Raw genomic sequence first — 9378 nt, 5'->3', positions numbered from 1 at the left:
GATGCGCCGAATATTTGTCACTAAAAAGTTGAGTGTACTTGCTACAGTATGTCGTTAACGACTTGTCAACTTAATTCGGAATCGACCGTTATCAACTTTCTGTCCCATCGTGATTTATTAAGCTTTCATCTTGATGCACCAACTATATGTGGCAACTTCTTGAGAAGATTTTCGCGAGTTATATCTATCAATATGTATGGTCTTGGACTATCAATAATGATTTTTCTTTAGAGTTGGGCTACTTGATTAATCCACTTACTTGTATTATGTCAATATTAATCACGACTGTTGGAAATATGGTTCTTATTTATAGTGACAATTATATGTCTCATGATCAAGGATATTTGAGATTTTTTGCGTATATGAGTTTGTTCAATACGTCAATGTTGGGATTAGTTATTAGTTCGAATTTGATCCAAATTTATATTTTTTGGGAATTGGTTGGAATGTGTTCTTATCTATTAATAGGTTTTTGGTTCACTCGACCTACTACGATGAATGCTTGTCAAAAGGCATTTGTAACTAATCGCGTAGGGGATTTTGGTTTATTATTAGGGATTTTAGGTCTTTATTGAACAACGGGGAGTTTTGAATTTCGGGATTTATTTAAAATCTTCAATAACTTGATTGATAATAATGAGGTGAATTTATTATTTGTTACTTTGTGCGCTGTCCTATTATTTGCAGGTGCGGATGCTAAATCTGCTCAATTTCCTCTTCATATATGGTTACCTGATGCTATAGAGGGTCCTACCCCCATTTTGACTCTTATACATGCTGCTACAATGTATAACCTTGCGATCGCAATCTCTTATGCGCTCGGACGCTAATTTCGCCTTGCGTCAACGCATTTTCCTGCATAAAATACATAAGTTAGCTGTTTTAATGCGATGGACGCATGCGATCGCAATGTTGTAAATTTAATGCTTTTGGACGCAATATTATATATATTTACCATCGCAATCCTGCATTGTTTTATATTTTTGTGTTGTAATAACGTGCATTTATGCTCATTATCACATGCATGTAGCAAATCTATCTAATTTACCTTTCCAGGTAGGTTCCCAGGTAGGGGTGTTCCATTTTCGTCAACTTAAATACCCCAGCCTAGACAGAACCCGCCTTAGACAAAAGGTCCCTTATAGATAGATTTGGTACATATTTAATCTTTTATTAGTCAATTTAATCCTATTAAACCGAATTAAGAGATTAAATTTAGGTTTCTAATCTCATTAGAACCGTGATTTTAGGTATATCTCAATTAAATTTTAAAATTCTTTTAAAACATGATTAAAGTCTAAGTGTGCATGCATGTCTTTGTTATTGATTTTAGTTCTAATTTCATTAATTATAACTCTTATAAAGAATGAAACAACTAAAACCAACCACATTGCTAAGCTAGACTAGGTATTTATAACTTTTATAAATTAACTTAAGTGTCATGCTTCATGCAATGTTCATTCATTACTATATATAACTCTTATATAACTTGTAATGAACCAAGCATACATGCTTTCATACACCCTTATACTATAACACTTATAATATAAAGATGATGCATGGATATGCTTAATGCATGCATATATTACAACTCTTATATTATATGATGCATGAGCACGCCTTCATGTAATTTAATCATACAAGCTACTATATTATAACTCTTATAATATAAAGATGATGCATGAAAAAATGCATAACCTATGGTGGGTTTTAAAAGTAGATGGCATACTTTATGACATATAATTAAACATACATCACATGTACATTCATAAAAATTAATGGACCGAGATAATTAGCCTCTAAAAACCAGAAATAAAACTATCTATTACATAAGCCAATAAGTCATCCGGTTCAAACAGGCGAACCAGGTCTTGAACTGCCCGGGCGAAGCCTCATTCCTTGATCGTATAGTAGCTCCTTATGATCGTTGAGTAACACTAATCGAGTATAAATGATCGTGTAGCATGGATCGAGTGCCTTTGACTATGCGATAAAGCATGAAAGCCACACGATCATGCAGCGCACATCGTGTAACGCATGCCTAAACGATTGAGTAGACAACAACTATGCGATGAAGCATGATCGTTTAAATGATCGAGAAGTAAGCGTCGAGTATCTCATACCAAGTGATCAAGTAGCCAGTGACTATGCAATGAGCATGTTGGCCTACTCGATCGTTTAGTGTGCGTGCCTACCATGCGTCAAGTATCGTATACTGAGCGATCGTATACCTTAGCGTCTACGCGATCGAGTAGCCAACACAACACGATCGAGTAAACTCTTTACTTGATCGCTTAGCATCAGCCATGCGATCATTTAGTAAATACTACACGATCGCATAACCAAATCTAAATGATCGTTTAGCCTGGGCTACACGATGCGACCAACCCTTGGTCTCCTTCCTTGAAGTGAACAACATTTCCATGCTTTGAAGCTTCATCACAAACGACTCTTACAGACCAAAACACTTTGAATACAGACTCGATAGCAAATTTATTATGCCCAAAAATGTAGGGGCCCTTACAAATTAACTTTGAAATGTAAAGAAAGATTTAAAACCAGAGGCAATCATTCCTAAACATCTACAACTACATCTAATGCTTAAACGCATTGCAGACAACATAAAACCCACTAAGGTTGCAAATGTAATTCAATACATCTATGGAATTTGGAATATCAGAACAACTTGGCTCTGATACCAATTGAAGGAACTCTTAAAATAGAGAACCAATGAGCGAAAGCATATCATTCCAAATCCCATTGTGAAAGAACGTGAACATTTACAATCTTTCAGCACAGTTAGGCATCAAGTCTAATTACAGCATGCTTTAAAAGGAAAATACAAGAGATCGAGTAAACGATACCTTTGAAGAACTTTTCTTTTAGTATTTCCTCGATCAATCAGCAAAACGTTCAACAAAACGAATGCAACGCGAGTAAATCCAGCAAACAACACAAACTGATAAAAACTCAAATCACAATCGAGTTAAATTCGATACTCGACCCTCGAATGCAACCTCGACACTACCACGAGGCTATCTTAGTATTCTCGATGTGAGACTCCAGGGAGTGTGGGCTCTGTTTGAATTTGGTATAGGGAAGAAGGAATTAGACGATTGAGTAAGTGGGAGAATGATGAAGTTTGTCGTTTAGACTTGGGTACTCGATCGTTTAGTAGCGAGTGGCTATTGTATGGGAGACTCATTTGATCGTTTACTTTTCTCTCTCGATAAGTTATCTGATTAACTTGCTTTGTATGCCGTGAAATGAAAAAATGAAAACGATTTTCATTTTATCCATCAGCTACCAAAAACTGAATAAAACTTCCCACTAAGTCAGTTATTAGGAGAAAAAACCAAAATAAATTATCTTATAATTAATTTATTATAAATGAATATAATAACTAATTTATCGTATTATATTTATAACCTATAGTTTTAATATCACATCTTATGCAATATATAAACCATAGTTTTTTTTCTCCTTTACGACATTTAATATAAATCATATTTATATTATTCCTCCAATTAATATATCTAATACATCAAAGGAATTTAGAATATCAGAACAACCTGGCTCTGATACCAATTGAGCTACCATTCGTGAATAACTGACTAAACTCTTTAGTCACGAGATCCACCATTCGTTAACTGTTGGGCACTCCACTAAAGACTGATAGTTGCACTCTTCGTATTACAGATATATTTATGTGTCCATTAGATATAACCAATCAACAATACGATGACCCTTCATAAATCGCTCGTAAGTACAGTTGGAACAATTTATCATTTTGCCCCTATAGTTACATCTAACTCCTTAAGTACCATTGATTCCTCTAATGAACAATACATCATAGTCCCACTATGAGTAAACCCTTCTCGGGCCAAGAGAAGGTGTGACCCCACATTATTCAAGCCCGAAAATCAGCCCTTAAAGGGGCAATTTATCTACTTACCCCTACTTCGGGGAAGGAGTGAATTCCATCTTATGTAGTTGAGTTCCCAGCTCCCCAATCGGACGAATCTCCAAAGTGGTATATTTGAGTCGGCGATCTAGCCACTCGCACCCATGTAAATCAAAGGACCACCCTCATAGGCAGGAGTTCACAACTCACTCAGGATTAAGGTCATGTTACCTATGGTCATCTTAGTGAAATGAAAGTTTCTGTCATGAACGACGTCATATAACGAGATTAAACATTTCGTGGTCCGGTCTTATACAAACCCCTTTGTATAGAGCATTCCCACTCGCATGCCTAATACACAATTGGTCAGGATCAAACCATTTGTAGCAATTTACAACACTTGTAACACCTACAAAGCAGGCCACACTCGTAGCGTCACAAGGATAAGGTTTCCCTCTTTATCCATATACTACAGACCATTTAGGTTATCACTTAAAACATGATCCACTTGTATGTCTCCATATACATGCTTAAGTTACAACAATAACCAGGGATCTTAGTTTATTGATTTGTGGTTAATGCAACTAAAATATCTCATATTTCATAGACTGAAGTGAATAAAATATCTCATATTATAAATCACAAAACTGTTTGTTCATACAAATGTTTACAAACTATAGGACCCTATGAGATTTAGAGCCTCAATAACAGACAATCTTCCTAAATGACTATTTTGAAGAGAGTATCTACATGTCTCAACCAGAAGGGTTTATAGAATAGGGTCAAGAGCAAAAAGTTTGCAAGCTTAATCGATCCATTTATGGGTTGAAACAAGCGTCTTGATCCTGGAATATGAGATTTGACACTGCGATCAAATCTTATGGCTTTGACCAAAATGTTGATGAACCTTGTATTTACAAGAAAATCGTTAACAAAACCGTCACTTTTCTGGTATTGTATATTGATGATATTCTACTCATAGGAAATGAAGTAGAATTTCTAGCTGAAGTCAAGAGATGGCATGCCACACAATTCCAAATGAAAGATTTGGGTGAAGCGTAGTATGTTCTTATGATCCAAATAGTTTGGAACCAAAAGAACAAAACTTTAGCATTATCTCAGACATCTTATATAGACAAAATGTTATCTAGATATTAAATGTAAAATTCCAAGAAATGAATGTTGCCTTTCAGACATGGAATTCATCTGTCTAAGGAACAAAGTCCTAAGACACCTCAAGATGTTGAGGTTATGAATCAAATTTCATATGCATCAGTAGTAGGGAGCTTAATGTATGTCATGTTGTGTACTCGTCCTGACATATGCTATGCAGTTGGAATAGTCAACAGATTTCAGCTCAATCTAGGATATGATCATTGGACTGCCGTTAAGAACATCCTCAAGTATCTTCGAAGAACGAGGAATTATATGCTTGTGTATGGTGCTGAGGATCTGATCCTTACTGGATACACTGATTCTGACTTCCAGACCGATGTTGATTCTAGGAAATCAACTTCGGGGTTCGTATTCACTCTAAATGGAGAAGCAGTAGTGTGGAGAAGTATCAAGCAAAATCGTATTGTTGACTCCACAATGGAAGCTGAGTATGTAGCTGCAAGTGAAGCAGTAAAAGAAGCTATATGGCTTAAAAAGTTCCTAACTTATTTGGAAATGGTTCCAAATATACACCTGTCAGTCACCCTGTATTGTGATAACAGTGGAGTAGTTGCAAACTCAAAGGAACCTCGAAGCCATAAATGTGAAAAGCACATTGAGCGGAAGTACCATCTCATACAGGAAGATTGTACACAGAGGAGACATGTTCGTCATGCAGATAGCCTCACAAGACAAATTAGCTGATCCATTTACAAAGGTCCTCTCAGCTAAAGTGTTTGAGGGTCACCTAGTGGGACTAAGACTACAAGATACTTATCACTAGGGAAAGTAGGAGAATTTATGGGTATCTGATGCCCTAGTTTATTGTATTCACTAAAGTTTTAGTCCAAGTGGGAGTATTGTTGGTTTGTATGTCCTAAAACTCACAGTTTGTAAAGTTAAACATATTCTATTGTCAATAAAGATGTTATTCGACATTACTTCAATAAAGTTGTTATTGAATCTATAAATTGCATTTATAAAGTCTAAATCCAATAAACTAAGATCCATGGCTATTATATGAATATTTGAACTTTATATAGAGACATAAAAGTGGATCAGGTTCGAATAAATAGCCAAAACAGTCTATAGTATACAAATAAGGTTGAGTGTCTTATTCTGGTAACACTATCGGATGTGACCTACTTTGCAGTTGTTACAAGTTGTTGTAAAGATGCTACAAACGAAGTGATTCTGATTCGCTCATGTATTGACATGAAGAGTGGGGCATTTATGCAATGATTTTGCGTAAGATCGGACCAAGAAATAAGTCACTCTTACTTTATAACGCTATTTACTGTTTAAGACTGACTATTTCGCTTAGATGACATAGGTAACTCGATCTTAATCCTGAGTTAACTATGAACTCCTATTTATTCGGGATTATCCTTATATTTGCATAGGTGAGGGTTGACTCAATAAGCCTCTCATTCCAGGGGTAAGACCGGGTAGATAGCTGGGGACACATGGTGCAATAAAAAATTCACGCCTACCCAATTTAGGGATAGGGGAAAGGTTATTCTCTTAAATACTGAATCCAGGTCTTGAACAAGGGGTCTCATCCTCTCATTAGCCTGAGAAGGATCCGATTTATTGATTGGATCACAAACCAATTATTTAGTAGAGGATCAGTGGAACTTAAGGAGCAAGATATAATATCGTGGGTACTTAAGGAGCAAGATATAATATCGGGGTAAAACAACATATTGACCCAAGCGTTATTACGAACAACCTGCGAAGGATTGACTTATTAGTTATGGTTATATCATGTAGACACAAATATATCTACAGTAAGAAGAGTACAACTATCGAGCTATAGTGGTGTGACTTGATAGTTAACAAATACTGATTAATTTGGTCTAAAGTGTTCTAGCCAATTAATCTAAAATCTTTGGAGCTTATGATCTGTATGTCCATAAGGTCCCTCTGCTAGCTCGTAAAACATGAACATCTTGAATTAATAAATTGAGTGAATTTAGAAGATATCAATTTGAATTGTTCAAATTGAATTTCAGTTTGAAAATGTTCAAATTGAAATTAGGGTTTGAATTTGAATAGTTCAAAATTCAAATTAGGGTTTGTACAATTATATTTGATATAATTAATTAATGTTAATTTATCAAAATTAAACGAAATTGGAGAGTTTATAATATTTAAATATTAATTACATGAATAAGATTCACATTTTAAATTATGTGTGTGAATAATTTAATATTTGATATTACATTATTATTTATTTAATTAAATATGTTTAATTAATTTCTCTTTTTATTTTAAATTTCAGAATTTGAAATTTTGATTTTGATTTTAATTAATTTTGAATTAATTGAAATTAAAAACAAATGAAAGAGAAAATGGAAATTTGAAAAGAAAGTGGAAACACCCCACTTTTGTAAAGTAGGAGGTGTTTTCTTTTCAATTACATACTTTGCCCACTGAATTTCAGGTGATTGAAGTGTCAATATTGCTGAAATTCAGTGCTTCCATGTGAATTAAATATAAAACCTCTTCAATTTGTAGAGATCATTAGAGTTTTTGCAGTTGGAAAAGCTATTGCTATTGTGTTCTTCTTCTTGACAAAAACCCACTTTTCCCTTCACAAATTCACGATAGAAGGACCACTCCCTAAAAAAACCTGGGTTGGTTGTTTTTCATTTACAACAGAAGGATTACTCCCTAAAACAACCGGGGTTGTCTGTTCTTCATTCTTAACCTCTTCCTCTTCTATCATCGCATTCTCATTTACACATGTCCCAACATCTTCTATTGTCACATTCAGATGCAAAATGAGACATCCACTGGACAAACATCATGCTCATTTACATCACCTTCACACATGGGTTGGTCTAATCTCTCTGAGTAATCAAATATTGCCCCGCGATGAATTTCTTCAGTTTCCTCAAGACTTACAAATACCTACAGTCTAGTACGATCGTACTCTAAGAGGAGCAATTTAACATCAACATCGTCCATTAAATATACTAGAGGAGAATCAATATCCATCTTATATTTCATCCTCATTATAATCTCAAACTCTGTCAAACTAACTTGCATGATATCATATACAAGATTTACCAACTCATTGTTCGTCAATGTGCTTGGAACTAGCAAACCCTTCAAACGGCCTCTAGTATAGCATTATTATGTATTGTCCCATATACCACAATAACGTAAGAATATATACTTATTCATTCTTCAAGAAAAATAGTACAGAAAGTGAGCATTTAGGAAAATAGGTAACTGTTAAATACTCGCTTCTCACTACTCAATTCTCGGCACTTGATACTCGGTATTCCCAACTCGATGCTTATTGTTTCATAACTCTCTCCCTTCATCCTCGCTCCATAGGGAGCTACTTGCATGTATCAGTGCACACTCACAAACTCACACTCACTCGTTCTCTTTGCTACATTTGTATGTCTCGTACATCGTCAGAAAAGTAAAAAAAAAAATGAGCAGAAAAAAAACACATTTACTTACTTAAGGTATGAGACAATATAGTGAAATGATCTCAATGACTTTATAACTGGATCTCCATCAAGAAAAACAAGTTTTGTGAAGTGGGTTTTTTTAAGGGAAAGTGATCCTGAATTTCTCTTTTGTGTTTCAGTTCTGTTTATTCTTAGTTAATAAAAAAATTACTTCACATTTCAATAAATCGATTTGAAATTCACCATGTATATGGTAAGAAAATTCCCCAATTTGTGTATGTTCGTACATGAGCATTAACTACAAAGCAGGTTCCGTATAGAGTGTCATGGATAATTCAAAACAATCGAGTATAAGGTTGATATGATTGAGCATACACGTGTCGATTGCAACTGTATCGAGTGACTATGAAACTGGGTATCAAGTGACCGTGCATCGAGGACTCATGGTGAGTTATCAAGGAACTTGTGACGAGCCATCGAGGACCGAGTAAATTCGTATTGGTAGGCGCGAGGAGTGCATCTCAGCGGCAAATCGGTAAAATCACATGCTTATGACGTAAGCAGAAGACCACTTCCATTACTTTCTCTACAAGAGGCCAATTTTCATTTGGGCTTCCAAAATGAGGGAATTCGTACAAAAAAACCCCATAAAAAATATAAGTCATCTCCACATTCTCTTAAGTAGATAAGAGAATCTTAATGATTGAGACTAAATTAAACATTTTTTTAAAAACTTAGGAATTAAAATAGATTTTTTTGAAAATTTAAGAATAAAAATTGAACCAGATTCAAGGTTTAGGAATCAAAATATGATTTAAATAAGAGAAATTACTTCAAATGGTAAAACTGTTGAAAATATTTACAAATATGTAAAATTTTGGAACTATC

The sequence above is a fragment of the Benincasa hispida genome, chromosome 8 (assembly GCF_027475165.1).
Source record: "Benincasa hispida cultivar pf3 chromosome 8, pf3_genome.v1.1, whole genome shotgun sequence".
NCBI lineage: Eukaryota > Viridiplantae > Streptophyta > Magnoliopsida > Cucurbitales > Cucurbitaceae > Benincasa > Benincasa hispida.
This window is presented reverse-complemented; position numbering follows the sequence as displayed.